This window comes from Capsicum annuum, chromosome 7 (assembly GCF_002878395.1).
Source record: "Capsicum annuum cultivar UCD-10X-F1 chromosome 7, UCD10Xv1.1, whole genome shotgun sequence".
NCBI lineage: Eukaryota > Viridiplantae > Streptophyta > Magnoliopsida > Solanales > Solanaceae > Capsicum > Capsicum annuum.
Window position 1 is genome coordinate 18,294,792 of NC_061117.1, and position 18,936 is coordinate 18,313,727.

Here is an 18,936-nt window from a genome sequence, read left to right on the forward strand (position 1 = left end):
AAAAACTAAAAATTAATAAATAAAACCAACAACTTCAACAAACTCGATCAATCAATTTGTAACTATATTCCCCGGCAATGGTGCAAAAATTTGATTGTCACGACCTGACCCCGAGCCTAGTTGTGGTGGATATTTCAAGACCACTAAGGGACAGAGGCCACCACCATATCCTAGTCAACCAGAAAAAATATAATATAATAGTAGAAGTAACCCAAACAAACATATGAAAGATAGATAGATAACTCAATAGGAACTAAGAATCAATAAACCATAACCACCCACACTTTGTCCACAAAATCCTCTAAACTGAAACACCAAGTTAGGTAGAGACATGAACTAGACCATTTCCAAAAAAGGAATCCAGAATATAAAAAGAAACTGATGGGATTTGCATAGTCATAAAGGAAGCAGTAAAATGTTTAGCCTTTCAAAAATAGAGACTTGCCACTTTAACGCAGACTAACCGACGAAACAGAATCACCTAACTCTGTACAAGGTAATCAAAAAACCCCTAGGACCCTACATCATGAAATGATGCAGCGTACGAAGACGGTTAGTGGGATGAGTACTAGAATGTAACTCAGGTAAGGGTAAACTAATGCCAAGTACAAATCAGTCCAAAAACCATATACACATATTCATATATATGTATTTATATATATGTGTATGTGTGTGTGTATATATATATAAGATGTCGGGATAAGGTACGAGGTTTAAGCATGAGATTTAAAACCATTAACTTGGACTGTATAGCTCTAACCGTCCTAAGGGCACCCAAGGGGTATATGGGTTCAGCTTCCCCTATTGAAAGGGTCCAATTGCATGTGAGCCACATGAACAAGGAAGATTCGAGAATGGGCCAAATATGTTGAGCTCCAACCATTTCACACATACATACACACAGACACGTATATATGTGTGAACTATTCACATGATCACTAATACCACCATGCCGACAAATGTGGCTTCAAGTATCGGCCCTCCCCGAGACCTCCACCTTTCACGATGAGCTACACAACCCTTTTTAAGCTCAAATTAAAACCATTTACACATTTCCATCCATTAACCAAAGAGTCTTTTAATTAGGCATTTACCATTGGTATCGTCATACCAGATAAAGTTAAGTTTGCAAGCCAATTCTATTATGCCATCCTAAAATCAATTTACTAATTTGACTCCCAAGTTCTAATTTAGAAACCAATCAATGTCTACCAAGCCTTTCAAAACCATATAAAACCAACCCAAGGCCACCAAGGCCTTCCAAAACTATCCTTTTTATCAGTTTAGCCATTAATGCAATGCAATAGTTTAGGAAAGTAAGAAAAACCATATAATTGTCCATATTTCAAATGCAATTATGCAAGTGGATTGAGGTTAATACTAATTCCAAATCAAAACCATAATTTTATTTGGGGGAATCCACGACCCCCATCCCATCCACTATGCCCATGCACCCAATTGTTCCAATATCCATCAACTAAAGCATAACACAATGCGAGTAAACCACGTAAATACCATTTAAATAATTACTATCCAAAACCCTCAACCCAATTCCAAAATCAAACATTAAAACCACATGAATATCAAACCATTGCATACCATAATGAAAAATTCAAGTTTAGGTAAGAGATACATGCCTAAAAATATCAAGAATTTGGAGAAGAAATCATAATTTGAACCCTGGGTGCTCAGTACTTAGAAAACCTAGCTTTGCTCTAGATTGGGGAATTTGAGAGAAAGAGTAGTGTATTTGTCTTGTTAAGAAGTAAAAATAAGGCCAATGGAAGGGTTTTATTACATGCAAATAGTGGGATAAGGTAAAAAACCACAATGTCATTAATGTAAATAAGTATGAAATATAGCACCCAATTGCTACGGGTCAGGTAACGACTCATGGTCACTTGTCATGAGTCATCTCCAAGACTCGTAGCCTGAGGTACCAAACCTTGACCCTTTATTATTATGGTCACGAGTCGCAGGGTCTAAGCCATGACCAGACCTTATGACTCGCAGGGTCTAAGTCGTGATCAAGATAAAAACATTGGACAAACATCACTACTTAGACTATAATAAGCACTACACTACTCGTCATCTGAGTCGTAGTATGGACAGTGAGCTCAATCATAAGGAAAATTCAGAGTTTGGAACCTGGAGTACTACATTTTCCCTCCTAGGATCATTCATCCCCGAATGAGCAGTTAGGACACCCATTAGCATGAATACAAGACAAGAAACAACCACAACATCATAAACAAAATCTAAAAAGCGATAAGAGTAAAAGGGATACCATACCTTAAACATTTTAACCTAACGCGAGGAACACAAATGGATATTTGGACATCATGTCCTATTCAGCTTCCCAAGTATCTTCTTTCACCTTCTGATTTCACCAAAGCACCTTCACAAAGCCACATCCTTACTTCTCAACCTATGAACTTGCCTACCCAATATCTCTACCAGGACTTCCTCATAAGACTAGGAATCCAAAATACCAACAAACTCTATAGGGACAACCAAAAAAAGATCACACACACGCTTCTTCAATATTGATACATGGAAGACAAGATGAATAGAACCCAAACTCATAGGCAAATCCAACTCATAAGAAAAATTCCCAGCTCTCCTTAAAATTTGATACGGACAAAAATAACAGGGACTAAGCTTCCCATTCTTCCCAAACCTCATAACTACATTCATAGGAGAAAATTTCAAGAACACCCAGTCACCTACATCAAACTCCAACTACCTTCACCTCACATCCGCATAAGACTTTTGGTGACTCTAGGCAGTTTTAGGTCCTTCTTTAATCATCTTTACCTTCTCCATGTCTTGGTGAACCAAGTCAGGACCAAACAACCTAGTCTCACTAACCTCAAACCACCCAATAAAAGACATACACTTCCTACCATAAAAAGACTAAAAAAGAGCCATCTGAATACTCGAGTGATAACTATAGTTATATATGGACTCGATAAGAGGTAAGCAATCCACCTAACTTCTCTTAAATTCAATCACACAGGTCCTTAACATATCTTCCAAAGTCTGAATTGTTCGTTCTTCTTGTCCATCCGTTTGAAGGTGAAAAGGTGTGCTAAGGTTCACCTTAGTCCTTAAACCTCTCTAAAATAAATGCAAAAAGTGATAAGTAAATTAGGTTCCTCGGTCTGAAATGATAGAAATTGGCGCTCCATGCAACTTCACAATTACCTGAATGAACAACTTAGCATAATCCTCTCTAGAGTATGTAGACCTCACAGGCAAAAAATGAGCAGACTTAGTCATTCGATCCACAATGACCCAAATCAAATCATACTAATTATTAGACCGCGGAAGACCGATGATGAGATCCATGTTGATTACCTCTCACTTCCACACAGGCAACTCTATCTCTTGAGATATGCCATCGGGCCTTAAGTGATCAATCTTAACTTGCCGATAGACCATATATTTAGCCACAAAATTAGAAACATCCCTCTTTATATTGTTCCACCAATAAATCTCCTTCAAATCATGATATATTTTGGTCAAACCCAAATGATTTGTATACCTAGACTCATAAGCCTCAGTCAAAATTCATCCCCATAGCCTATCAACATTAGGAACACATAACCTACCTTGGTACCTCAAGATACCATCACCACTAATCTCAAAGGTCATAACCTTTTGCTGACCCATATCTTCCTTAATTTGCATAAGTAAAAAATCCAAAACCTGCTTCTCCTTAACCTCAGCACCCAGAGATGATTTGATCGTTTCTCAAGCAATAACTCCTCCATCCTCAGAGTTCAAAATACGAACTCCCAAATTTGCCAATTGGTAGTATCCTTTACCAACCCTTTTTTTCCTTATACATATGAGATAAGCTTCACTTAGACAACCTGCTAAGAGCATCAGCAACCACATTAGGTTTACCTGGATGATAGTAAAGACCATGTGATAGTCCCTTAACATCTCAAACCACCACCTCTGCCTAAGATTTAACTCCTTCTGAGTGAACACATACTGCAAGCTTTTATGATTCAAGTAGATATCCGCATGCCACCCCATATAAATAATGGTGCCAAATCTTTAAGGCAAAACTCTAAATCGTGATTTGAATAATTTCTTTCATGAATCTTATGCTGTCTAGAAGCATAGACCACCACCTTACCATGCTAAAACAGCATACAATCTAGTCCCAGATGAGATGCATCACATTATACAACATATTTGTCAGTACCCTCAGGCAGGTTCAAAACTGGCACAGAAGTCAACTTATCCTTAAACTTCTCAAAACAACCCTCACAAGCATCAGACCACAAACTTCATTTTTTCCAATTCAACTTTGTCAACAGAGTAGCGATAAAAAAGAAGCTCTCCACAAACTTCCTATAATACCCAACCAAGCCTAAAAAGTTCTAAATATCGGTTGGAGTCATAGTTGTAGGCCACCTCTAAACTGCCTTAACTTTGCATAGATCTACCTTGATCTTTTCACTAGAAACAACATGTCTAAGAAAAGTCACAACATTCAACCAAAACTCACACTTAGAAAATTTAACATACAACCTCTAATCCTTAAGAGCCTGCAACATAATTTGAAGCTGACTGGCCTGATCCTCCTCACTCTTAGAATACACAAAGATATCATTAATAAATACTATCATAAACAGATTTAAGAACTATCTGAACACCAGTTCATAAGATCTATAAAAGCAACTAGATCATTAGTCAACGTAAAGGACATAACCAGGAATTCAAATCATCATATCAAGTTTGGAAAGCAATCTTAGGAATATCCATCTCCTGAATCTTTAATTAATGATAATCGGAACAAAGGTCAATCTTAGAAAAATATCTAGCACCCTAAAGTTGGTAGAAGAGATCACCAATTCTAGGAAGAGAGTACTTATTCATCACTGTAACCTTATTCATCTACCGATAATCTATACATATTTACAAATACCATCTTTCTTATGCACGAAAGCACAGGATCACCCCATGGGGACACACTAGGATGAATGAAGTACTTATCAAGGAGATTCTTTAACTATTTCTTTAGCTCATTTAATTCCTTCAAAGCCATTCTATAAGGACGGATATAGAAAGGATGTGTATCCAGTAGAAGATCAATTCAGAAGTCTATTTCTCTATCAGAAGGATGCCACAAAGATTGTCGAGAAACACATTGACAACAGGGATAAATTACAAAGAGGGACCCTCAAAAATTAGAATCCATAAACCAAACCAGGTGATACAAACACTCTTTAGAAATCAACTTTTGAGATCTAAGACAGAAAATAAATCTCACTTTAGGCACTAAGAAACTCTCCTCTCATTCAATTACCAATTTATTAGAAAATTGGAAACTTACCTTTTGGGTCCTACTATCCAAGGAAGCATAGCATGAATGAAGCTAATCCATTCCCAAGATTACATCAAAATCTACCATGTCAAGCTCTACAAAATTGGAAACATTTTTCTATGAAAGATAGACACCACACAACCCCTATAGATCCTTCTAGTAACTACAAAATCACCCATCAGAGTAGACAAAGAAAAGGGTCAAAAATACTTTTGAGGCCAAAACCAAAATTCACAGTCATATAAGGGGTCACATAAGAAAGGGTAGACCCCGAATCAAGCAAACAATACTTATCTCAAGAGAAAAACTATAACGTATTGGTAACAATATCAGAAGATGCCTAAAATTCCTAATGGGTAGCAAGATCATAAAGATGATTTTAGATAGTGTCATTACCAAAAGTAACACCCTTTGGTGCAGAAGCCAAAGAAGTGGCGACGGGGACTTTATTATCCCTAGTGTCTACCTTAACCATAGGACTGTCTCACTACATGTGACCAAGCTGATCACAATTAAAGCACCAATTCCTTCATTATAATAACCCCGATGAAGCTGACTACAAAATCTAAAAGGAAAATATAATGGGTCTCAATGAGCTCCACTAGCCTGAGTCTGAGCACTCTATGCTTTAGGACCACTTCTTGTCTGAATACGATGATCACAAGACATCTTTAAATAAGGAGAACTAGCCAAAGAATATGAATCGAATATTGTTAAGTCTTCTTCTTACTTTACTATTTACCATCTCTCCCATTAGCTTGTTAACCTCCACCCTGATCTGAATCTCTAAACTTCCTATTCTACCTCCCCCTCATCTTTGCCTGCCTTTTTTTCATCTTCTACCTATTGCATGTAAACCATAAGTCTAGAAATATTCATGTCATTATTCAACATTACAGACTTACACTCTAATACCAAGTCATAGGACAACCCTGAAGCAAACTTTTGCATATTATTTCATACTCATCTTTCCTTGCTTCAGATTTATAAACTTCTTAACCTTAGCTTCCCTCAACTCTTGAGAAAAGAAACAATCAAGAAAAGTACCCAAAAACTCATCCCATAAAGTTGGCTTTGCATCATTATCTCTCAACTGCTCCCACTTCTCATATCACTGATAAGCTACATCCTTCAACTGGTATGCAGCAAAATCCACACCCTCGGAATCAGTATTATGCATCACCTTAAATATCTTCTCCATTTCATTAACAAACCCTTAGAGAACCTCATAAACCTTAGAGCCTGTGAAGGTTAGGGGATTCAACTTCGTGAACTGGCCAACCTTAGTGACCTCAAAAGAAAGAGCAATAGAACTAACACGATCTGATTGATGAGATTGAAATATCACTAACTGAGTAAGCAAATGATTAGAATGACAGAACTCTACATTAGAGATGTCTCCTTAGGGTGACTGAGCATGAGTACCACCAACTGGAGAAGGACTAGTGGAGATCAGTGAAACTCCATGTAGGGAAACACAATCAAGATGGGGGACTTAGATCGGGTTTGTACTCCATAAACAGGGCGAGTTCTATCCATATTGTCCTCAGGTAGGAAAGAGGGTCCAACAGAGTTTCTATGAATATCAGATCTTCAGGTAGGAATGATTTGAAATATGAGTAAGCTGGGAGTTAGAGAAGTTTAAGACACTAAACTCTATAGCCCAAAATAGAATACAAGAAAGAAAAACATTCCTAGATGCCTTATAGCCTCTCCCTTATAAGTGTGGCGTGCTACACGCCGAGTAAAGAACTCTACTCGATACAAATTTATGGATACTTAAAGACCCTGAACCTATGCTCAGATACCAAGCTTATCATAACCCAACCTTAGTCCTAGTCGTGATAGGTATCTCAAGCCTACCGAGGGTCGGAGACCACCCACTTAGCTTAACCAACCAGAACATAATATAATATAATAGCGAAAACAACCCAAAGAAACATATGGAAGATAGATAGATAACCCAATAGGAAATAAGAATCTATAAACCATAACCACCCATACTTTGTCCACAAAAGCCTCTAAACTGAAATACCAAGTTAGGTCGGGACATGCCCCCAACCATGGATAAAAGAGAATCTAAAATATAAAATAAAATAGATAGAACTTCAATACTCATAAAGAAATCAATGAAATTTTTGTCCTTTCAAAAGATAGAGGCTCACCACTTCAAGGCAGACCAACCGATGAACCAGAATCAACTAACTTTACACAAGGTAACCAAATAACCCGTAGGACGCTCATGAAACAATTGCATCTATGGACGGTTAGTGGGATGAGCACTAGTATGTAACTCAGGGAAGGGATTAAATAATGCCAATTACAAATTAGTCCAAAAACCATATGAATACATTCACACACACACACACACACATATATATATATAAGATGTAGGGACAAGGTATGGGGTTTAAGCATGAGATTTAAAACTATTAACCTTTACTGTGTAGCTCTAACCATCCTAAGGGCACACATGGGTTATATGGGTTCAGCTTCCCCTGCTGAAAGGATCCCAGTGCGTGTTAGCCGCATGAATAAGAAAAATTTAAAGAAGGGACAAATCAACTGAGGCTCCAACTATTCCAAATATATATATATATATATATATATATATAGACCCCCACACTGGAAAATGTGGTTTCAAGTATTGGTCCTCTGCGGGACCTCCACCTTCCACGACGAGACACACAACCCCCTTTAAGCCCAAATTAAAATCATTATTTACATATTCCCATCCATTAACCAAGGAGTCTTTTAATTAGGCATTTACCATTGGTATCATCATACCAGATAAAGTTAAGTTTGCAAGCCAATTCTATTATGCCATCCCAAAACCAATTTACTAATTTGACTCCTAAGTTCCAATTTAGAAACTAATCAATGGCCACCAAGACCTTTCAAAAGGATTTAAAACCAACCCAAGACCACCAAGGCCTTCCAAAGCCTTTTTTTTGTCAGTTTAGCCATTAATGCAATGCAATGGTTTAGGAAAATAAGAAAAATCATATAATTGTTCATATTTCAAAACCAATTATGCAAGTGGGTTGGGGTTAATACCAATTTCAAACCAAAACTCACAAGTTTTTTTTAGGGGGTGGGGGGGGGAATCTATGACCTCATTCCATCCACCGTGTCCATGTACCCAATTGTTCCAAAATCCATCAACTAAAGCATAACATAATGCGAGTAAACCATAGAAATTCCACTTAAACAGTAACCATAAAAAACTCAACTCGATTCCAAAACCAAACACTAAAACCACATGAATATCAAATCATTGCATACCATAATGAAAAATACAAGTTTAGGAAAGAGATACATGCCTAAAAATATTAAGAATTTGGATGAAAAACCACAATTTGAACCCTAGGTTCTTAATCTTAGAAACCTTAGCCTTGCTCTTGATTGGGAAATTTGAGAGGAAGAATAGTGTATTTGTCTTGTTAAAAAATAAAAATAAGGTCAATAAAAAGGTTTTACGTCATGGGAATAGTGGGATAAGGGAAAAAGATAAGAATTCTCTCGATAAAAACAAGTAGGAAATATAGCACCAATCTCTATGGGTCAGGTAACGACTCGTGGTCACTGGTCACAAGTCATTACCAAGACTTGTAGCCTGAGGCCCCAAACCCTAACCCTTTACTATTATGGTCATGAGTTGCACTCCATGCCTTATGACAAGACCTTACAACTCGCAAGGTCTAAGCCATGATCAAGACAAAAAACATTGGACAACCTTACTGGTTAGACTATGATAAGCATTACACGACTCATATAGAGTGACTACAAGTTGTCACCTGAGTCGTAGTGTAGATAGTGAGCTCAATCACAAGGAAAATTCAGAGTCTGAAACCTGGGTTATTACATTGATGCCACCCAAATTATACTTCTAAAAAGTAGAAAGTAGTTGATGAATCAAATATAGAACTCAGTTAGGTTGGGGTCATACCCACGAGGAATAGGACAAAAATCTATCAAAAGCTTGCTGTTGTAACTAAAAATTGCATAGATAAAAATGGGGGTTTTGTAACAATAAGAGGAACAATAACGATTGTTGGTGAATTAGGATTGTGATCAATATGAGTTGAGTACTAGGATTATGTTCCCCACGACTTCATAACTCTATAGATTGTTCGTGCTTGTCAAACTATCTTGATGTCTTGCATGAAAAACCTAACAGTTATGTATCACCTAACCATCTCTCAACCTTGATATGGATAAATTTTACTAATCTCCTCTCAATCTCAGAGCATCACATTCTAACCCTTATTTTGTGATCTCAGATTAACTATCCTAGTTATGACTTACGTTAATTAGATGAAGATTGGTAGCTTCAAATTATTGTTGTTATCTTTTTTCTCAAATCTCTACCGCTCTCTCGAGCAAGTATAGAATACAAGTGAGTTCCTAACGTATGTACCCATCAAGAAGGAAATCAAATGAAGGAATTACCAATACATGCAAGAACATCGATGTGCTTCGTTAATTCATCATGGTTTCCACAATCATAGTTATGGGGTTTAGCTATTCATAGTCGTAAAAACAAATAAAGATTTCATTGATGAAAGTATAATGTTGAACTTACAAGGAATGATATGAAAGCCCAAAATCTCAAATCAATTATAAACCCTAAAAACCAATAACAATAATCCCAAGATCAATAATGTATCTCAAAACTCAAAACAATGTAAAAAGTATATAGAGTGCATAATCAAACAATAAAACATCCAATGAGTATTTATAGAACAAAATAAAATCTATCCTGAGTAGTGTAGGAAATCTAGGTCGATAGAAACTCACAACTAGTGGGTTGGGTCGTGGATCAACTCACGTGTCGTGGCTTCAAGTCGTGGGAATCAAATATGGGTTTCATCTTTTAGATCTTTATTTCATGACTCCAACTCACGTGGTATGGGTTGGAGTCAGACTTTTTGATTCTTTTCAGAACTCAACTCGCATCTAAAATCCATGAGTCGTAGGTGAACTCATTGTAGTCAGACTTTGCATATCTCCTTCATAACTTTAAGTCACAAGCCTACTCACGATCTGTAGGTCCTACCCATGAGTCGTGGGGTGACTCGTGGGTCACCAATTCAGCAACTCTTCCTCATTTTCTCTCAACTTTTTCTACGAACCCTATTTTTCTACAAAGTCAACACAAATGCACATCATATCCAAAAAGAATACCTAAGTCCCCACATAACTTTCTTTTTTTAAGCATCAAAAGTTTCATGAAACCATAGCATATTAGTAACCATAAGAAGGATGTGTTTTTAGCATTGGAGTTGGGTAACATGTCAATTGCAGCCTCTGAGGCTAAGTTCTATGCCTTATCTTACTATGCTACATAACTGTTGACTTCTAAAGAGGAGAGGATTTGCCTCTATATTAGAAGTTTGAATTATCACCTTCAGGTATAGTCTGTGCTTATGACTTCAGTAGAAAAATGGTTCAATGAAGTTTCTGAATATGTGAAGAAGTTAGAGGGTGTTACCTAAGCAAATCAGGATAAGATGTTATCCTAGAAACCTCAAAATATTGGAAATTTCAATGGGTCTTACTCTAAAGTCCACTATTAGTAGGCCTATTCAGCTCATCCTAATCAGCCAACCTTACTAGCTTCTAATGTGGTTCCAACTAAAGGTTCTTCTCAGGCATAATTTTTTAGGGGCAAAGGGGCCTTTTACTCTTTTACCAATAGTCTTTTTCTTCGTTAGGGATGTTACCATTATGGTATGGTTGGCCACATTAAGAGGGAGTGTCCTATGAGGTAGGCGAATGCCAAATGCAATAATATACTCCAGCTATAGTCCCAGTGGGTGGAAGAAGGGAAATGATGGAAGGAGTCATCCATAGAGAGGATGGGGAAATCACAAAGATAGTCGGGGTAATCTATAAAATAATGGCATCAGGGAAAAAGCACAGCTGAAAAAATTTAGCTCAGATTGATGATCAGGCTCACTATTATGTATTTCTTAGAAAGACTGATGCCGAGGCTTCTCACATAGTGATCACATACATTATTTTTGTATGTGATCATATGCTTTTATTTTATTTGATCTGGGGTCTACTTATTCTTATATATCTTTCCAATTTACGGTTGGTCTGAATTTGGTTTTTAATGTACTTGATTATTCTGTTTATGTTGAACATCCTTTCCCTATTTGCCTCTTAGCCTGTACATAAGATATAATCTTTACTAGTTTGGCCTCATACACTCCTTGCCACTCTAGTTCCTTCATATTAGGCATAGTTAGAGTTACTGTTTTGGCATCATAATTTAAAATAGCATGATATGGAGATTATCAAGTCATGTCTAGAATTACATCGAAGTCCAACATATCCAGAAGAACCAAGTCTATCCAGGTTTGAAAACCACTAATAATATAGGACAAGAATGATAAACATGGATTATAATTCATAAAATCGCTCACCAGAGAAGACACATTTAGTAGTCTCTATATTTCAGGATGTGTTTTATTTAGACAGGATATTGATTTCTGGATTAACTTAAAGGTGGGAGATCTCCCTATTTTTATGACACCTTATTAAATGGCTCCAGTAGAGTTGATGGAGCTCAAAAATCAACTTAGGAGCTACTTGAAAAAGGTTTTATTCATCCAAGTGATTCACATTGGGGTTTTCTGTCTTGCTTATCAAGATGAAGGATGGTAGCTTAAGGATGTGCATTGATTACAGGCAACTGAATAAGGTTATCATCAGAAAAAAATATCATTTGCCTTACATAGATGACTTATTTGATTAATTATAGGTTGCATCAGTGTTTTCAAAAATTGCTTTGAGTTCAGACTATTATCTATTGAAATTAGATGGAAGGATATATCGAATATATCTATTAGAACTCGGTATGTCCATTATGAATTTCTGGTGATGTCTTTCGGGTTAGCTAATACACCTGCAACCTTTATGAGTTTAATGAATAGGGTCTTTAAGTCATTCTTGGATTTTTTTGTTATTGTGTTTATCAGTGAAATTCTTAGGTACACCAAGAGCAAGGAAGAGCTTGTAGTCCATCTTCACATACTTTTGGAGATACTAAGGGAGAAGTAGTTATTTTTTAAGTTTTCAAAGTGTGAATTTTGGTTGTCTTCAGTTGCCTTCTTGGGGCATATGGTTATGAAAAAGGGGTGATAGTGGATCCCTAGAAGATTGAGGCAGTAAAAAAGTAGAATATCCCTAGTTCAGTGACCAAGGTAAAAAGTTTTGTGGGTCTTGCTAATTATAACTATAGATTTGTCAAGAACTTTGCATCTGTTGCAATGTAATTGGCAAGGTTGAATTAGAAGGAAGTGTCACTTATTTTGTCAGACCAATGTGAAGAGAGCTTACAAAATCTAAAGACACTCTTGACTACAACACTTACTCTTTCGTTGCCGAGTGAAGGTAAAGACTTTGTGGTGTTTTATGATGCCTCACTTTTGGGTTTAGGCATTATATTGATGCAAAATAGGAATGTCATTACTTATTCTCCAAGGCAATTGAATCCTTATAAAATAAACTACCCAACCTATGACTTAGAGTTGGCAATGTTGGTGTTTTCATTAAAGATTTGGAAAAATTATCTTTATGGTGTCAAGTGTGAGGTCTTCACGGATCATTGTAGCCTGCAACATGTGTATACTCAAAGGGATTAAACATAAGAAAATAGGGGTAGATAGAATTGTCAAATGATTATGATGCGAGTATTTATTATCATCCATGTAAGGCCAATATGGTGGCAGACACATTGAGCTGAAAAGCTATAAGTATGGATAGTTTATCAGTTTTGAGGGTATCTTGGCAACCATTAGCTATAGAGTTTCAAACTCTAGCATCTTTGAGCATGTAGTTTGAGGTCTCAGACAGGAGTGGTGTGTTCGATAATATAGACGTATAGTCAACATTCGTGGAGAAGATTAAGTCTAAGAAATTCAAGGATAAGTAGTTGAATGTATTCTAAAATGAAGTGGTATGCAAAGAGATGGCGGATGCCACTCTGGACGCGAGAGGCGTGTTGTGTTTTAAGGGAAGATTATGTGTTCCTTGGTTTGGTGATTTTATTCATGATGTACTTTCAAAGGACCATGGCTCATATTTTTAAATTCGTTTGGGTACAACTAAGATATATCATGACTTAAGGAAGCTCTATGGGTGGCCCAAAATAAAGAGGGACATAGTGGATTATGTGTCAAAGTGACAAAATTGTTTGTAGGTAAAGTATGAGCACCAAAGGCTTATGGTGTTTCTTTAGAGAATGCCTTTACCCATATGGAAGTGAGAGTATATTGCCATAGACTTTATGATGGGTCTCCTTAAGACCTTTGGGAGGTATTACTACATTTGGGTGATAGTAGATCGGCTGACAAAGTCAGCTCACTTTTTACTAGTTCGGGTAGACTACAACGTCAGTAGTTAGGTAAAATTTATGTAAAGGAGATTGTGAGACTTCATGGTATGCCACTTATGATAATTTTTTATAGATATGCAAAGTTCACTTCTAAGTTTTAGAATAGGTTGCATGAGGAGTTGATCACCAAGATCACATTTAGCATAACTTTTCACTCTTAAACTGATGGGCAATCGGAGAGAACGATTCAGGTGTTAAAGAATATGTTGAGGGCCGAGTGAGTTTAGCACATTTTGATTTGGCATATTTTAGCATATTCTGTTGGTCATTAGGAGTAGTTTTTTAATGGGTGAGGTTTCATATAATAACAGTTACCACTCCAGTATTGATTTGGCACTATTCAAGGAACTTTATAAAAATAAGTGTAGGTCACATATTAGGTGGTTTGAGTAAAAAAATATTAAGCCTTTGGGTATAGACTTGGCAAAGGAGGATAATAAGAAGGTAAGATTTATTTAAGACAAGTTATTGTCTGCTCAAAGTAGGCAAAAGGAGTACGCGGATCATAAGGTGAGTGACTTGTACTTCAACATTGGTAAGTAATTTTTGTGCAAGGTGTCTCTCACGAAGAGAGTCATGAGGTTCAGTAAGATGGGTAGGATCATCCCTCAATATATGTCCCTTCGAGGTTCTTGAGAAAGTCGGTTCAGTTATATATCGGTTAACACTACTGCTGGGGTTGTCGGGAGTCCATATGATATTTCATATTTCAATGTTGAAAGGTACCATGGGGATGGAGACTACATCATTAAGTGGGATCTGGAGCTTCTAGAAAAGGATTTAGCTAACAAAGAGGAACTAATAGTGATTTTAGATCAGGATGTTTGGAAATTAAGACGAAGGAAATTCATCCGGTGAATGTGCAATGAAAGCATTGTTCGGTTGAGGAATCCAATTGGGAGACCGAGAAGGACATGTTGGATAAGTACCCTCAATTATGTGAAGATACATGTACTCCTCTTTTTCCTTACTTGGCCTATATTTCTTACTTGACCATTCCAAGATGAACGATGGATAAATTGATATCTATTGTAATGAACCTCTTCGTCGTTACATATGAGTCTGTTGTTAAAAATTCCATATTTAAATTCTTTTTTATTTAGAAGTTATAAATTTTAGGCTAGTCTAGTTTCGATTAATTTTAAAGTGAGGTGTGGCCTAGAAAAATCTGGGAATGATTTGAAGTGGGGTAGTGGTATTTGTCTTAATTTTCTATTACCTAAGATGATTTAAAAAAAACTGTAGAAATTTATAATATCAAATTTGAGTAAGTAGAACTTATGAAATTGGTTTAGCATGAGAGCATTGTTCAGAATGTCCCAGGTTTAAGGTGTGTTGCAAGAAATGAGATTTTGTGGCGAATATGGATATTCTGTCCCATCGACACCACTATAGCAGTTGACATACCTCTATAGTGGAAAATACCATAAAGGAGGAATTCTCGCTATAGCGGTAGTTAAAGAAGGTCGATTACTACTCGGTTGGCATGTATGCATGAGGTTTAGGTGAGTTTGACGGTTCAACGAGTGAACTAGGGAAATATATTTTTATACTTAATAAATTATCCTGACTTTTTTTGTCTTGACTTGACTCAACTTAATTTGGTGATAACATGTCGACTTTCTCATTTGATTCCTAATTGTTCATTATTGCTTTTTATGCTAAATGTATGTTTGCTAAGCATGGAGTAACTTGTTGTACTATAACTTAGTTATATGTTCTTATTCTCATCTAGGGTTGGTCAAATGACCCTACCAGTACACTATTGTTCTTATGTACTGATACTACACCTACATTTATCTTTGTGAGTGCAACACACATTCCAGCGGCTCTTATGAGACCTCTTTTGTGATTTCAATGGCTGACTCTAAATTTCAGGGTAAGCAGTATATCTTGGCTACGGTGGAATCTTTTATTATTGTTATTGTCATAGTTCCCTAGCTCTGAATTTATGTTTTATTTTAGTTTTAGGGTCTATTCTCTTCTTGACATGCTTAAATGTTTGGTACAGGTGACTTTCGAGTCATATGGATGGTTTTTGCATAAGTACTTTTTCGCCTTCAATACTTATTATTTGATTTAGATAATTATTTTTGCTTATTTCTTCTAAGTGTGGATTATGGGATTTTCATGCGGGATAGTTAGCTCTCCCACCAAATGAGCAGTGTGGGTGCCACTCACAGCGGGTATGAATTGTGACAACTAGGGTACTTTGCGCGGTTCCCTTAACCCTAAAAAATTATTTCTCTATATACTTTCAAATAGAAACATAATGATATACAATTATACAACTCTATAACGTCACTTCGTTATAACAGTATTTCACTATAATGACCTAATTATCTCCAAAATCAATTAGCAACGATTGCCTCTATAATAGCATATTCAAATATTATGCAAGAAATGTATCATGTACAAAGAAATACCAAAGTATTTATGTCGGTTATTATTAATGTCATGCACACATTACATTTAAAGTACAAATATCTAATTTAAAGAAAAAAATGTATACAAATGGTGCACATCAGTTATTTCATAACTTCACAAAGAAATGACTACTGGTGTTTGCCTTATATATATATATATATATATATATATATATATATATATCATGCTCTTTATAGTTTTGCATACTTTTTTTTATAATAGCTAAATAAGATCTAAATGTCAAATGACAATGTACATATATAACATCATCCCTCTTTAGTAGACAAGAAATTTTCGAACAAACGCTGCCACTATAGAGATATTTGACTATAGAATTCTTTTGAAATTAGTCTTGGTTATAACATAGAAGAGATATATTTGTCATATCTTTAGCTTATAATATATAATACTTCGGGAATTTGGGGAAACTTTAGTAGCTCATTTGGTTGATAATCTGAACGTTCACCGTGTCGATGAGGATTTAATTCCTCAATTTGTAGTTCCCTACACTATTTACCCTTTTCAAAAATAACAATAAAAATAAAATTCTTATGTGTTTATTTGTTTTCTACAACTTTTTTATTATTTTTTAGAAGATTAAATTAAAAAAAAGCAGGAAAAGGGTCATGATATATAAAGTCACTAAAAACTCTCATTTTAGCCATTTAAAAAAAAAAATCTCCAATTTGGCCAAATCTCTAAGTACAAAATCTTTCCTTTTCTTTTTTTTTCCTTTTCCTTTGTTTACTGCATGGTATATTGGTTACTTCACATACTATAACTACATTTTTTTTAATTAAGTGCCCAAAAAAACAATTTTCTTTTAATAAGTCTCCTCGTAAACTAATTAGTCTAGTCTAATTACATTACAATTTTTTTAAAAAACAGAGAGTGCAATCTCATATTAAAGTAAGAAAATTAAATGTCATATTGTTATAAAACAATAAAGAACAAGAAGAAGAGCAGAGAGAATAGAGAGAGTAATTCTTATTTCTTCTCTTGAGAGATCTTGATGTGTAATTTACAATGAAGGAACCCTTCTATTTATAGGGGAAATTTACTCCTAGTCTGAGTAAAAGACAGATGATTCAAATCTTAATAGATATAAAAGTAGATCTTGATAGATGTTGATAGACATTCACTATAATGTAAATAAATTTATAACACTTCCCCTTTGAATGTCTAATTGGTAGATAATGTGCCTCGTTAAAATCTTACTAGAAAAAATCCAGTAGAAAAAAAAATCTAGTGAAGGAAAAAGAGTACACATCTCTAATAATACACATTTCGGCTGCCTCATTAAAAACCTTACAAGGAAAACCTAGTGGGACAAAACCTCATAAGGGAAAAAGAGTACAGCGCGTATTAACTCCCCCTACTGAGAACATCTTTGACCTTTGCATCTCGATCTTGTGCAACATCTTCTTGAAAGTTGCAATTGGAGAAGATTTGGTGAATAAATCAGTCATATTATTAGTAGAACAAATCTTTTGCACGTTAATATCATCATTCTTTTGTAGCTCATGTATGTAGAAAAACTTTGGCAAAATGTGCTTTGTTCTATCTCCATTTATGAATTCTCTCTTAAGATGTGCTGTGTATGCTGTATTATCTCTGTATAAAATTATGGGTAGATTGTCATATTTCACACCATATTTTTCTCGAATGAGATGTATCATGGACCTCAACCATACACATTCTCGGCTTACTTCATGAATAGCTATTATCTCAGCATGATTCGATGAAGTGGCTACGATAGACTGCTTTGTATATCTCCAAGATATGACAGTACCACCATATATGAACACATAGCCTATTTGATACCGAGCTTTATGCGGGCTAGATAAGTACCCAACATCAGCATGACCAATAAGATCAGGATTGTAATCTTTAGAGTAAAACAAGATCATGTGTTTTATCCCATTTTGAGGTCTCATAGTAGGAGCAGAAATATACCTTGCTAACAAATTGATTGAAAAGGCTATCGGCCTTGTAGTATTTGCAAGGTACATGAGTGCATCAATTGCACTAAGATATGGTACATCATAACCAATCCAATTTGATATATTTCAAATTTCAGCAAATAATCAATTGCTTTGAAAACTCTCCAAGAGTTTCAATGATGTTTAAGCAATAAGCTTATACAATATAAGGATTATAAATAAGTTTCCCAGAAACTTTTATATGCTTCAAGTAGTTTGAATCCTTAAAGTTTTCACATAAGTTTGTCAAGTGACAATATTCAACATTTCATGAGTGACATCCTCAAGTGTCTGGACTGCAAATTAAATAAGTTTTACGCTTACCAAAATCCATCCTTTCATGTCACTTGATAAATGTTTCTACATCATCATGCTTAAATAAATGTCGAATTTAGATCCTCATAATCTTTCACAATATTACGCCAATATTGTGTCAAAGATATTGATGATATATCATTTTGTATTGGTTTACAATGCAACATAACATTTTGAGATCTCATCACTTCATTATTTTCAGTAACATGAACCTCTCATAAGGTTTCATGAAGTGGTATATCGTAGGCTCTTCAAGAGCTCATTGCCTTCTTATTATGATTATTTGCTCCTTAATTTTTAAGGACTATTTCATTTAGAACCGATCAGTCTACCACGCTTCACGCATGCATAGACTTTGTCCTTTAGGAACACAAAATAAGAGCACTTGCACTTAATATGAGATGCTTTCAGCATTTGACTTGAATTATCTTTTGGATGAGGATATAGTGATAATTCCTAAC

The 18,936-nt window shown here is 35.6% G+C and overlaps 1 long non-coding RNA gene across 1 annotated transcript in view; it reads left to right on the forward strand.

Annotated features, from left to right (window-relative positions):
- Positions 1–15,926, forward strand: part of LOC124900045 — a 35,360-nt gene extending 19,434 nt beyond the window's left edge. The window contains exon 3 of the long non-coding RNA XR_007057631.1: positions 15,487–15,926. This is a non-coding gene — a long non-coding RNA (uncharacterized LOC124900045). The remainder of the gene's footprint in view (positions 1–15,486) is intronic.
- Positions 15,927–18,936: the final 3,010 nt, after the last annotated feature.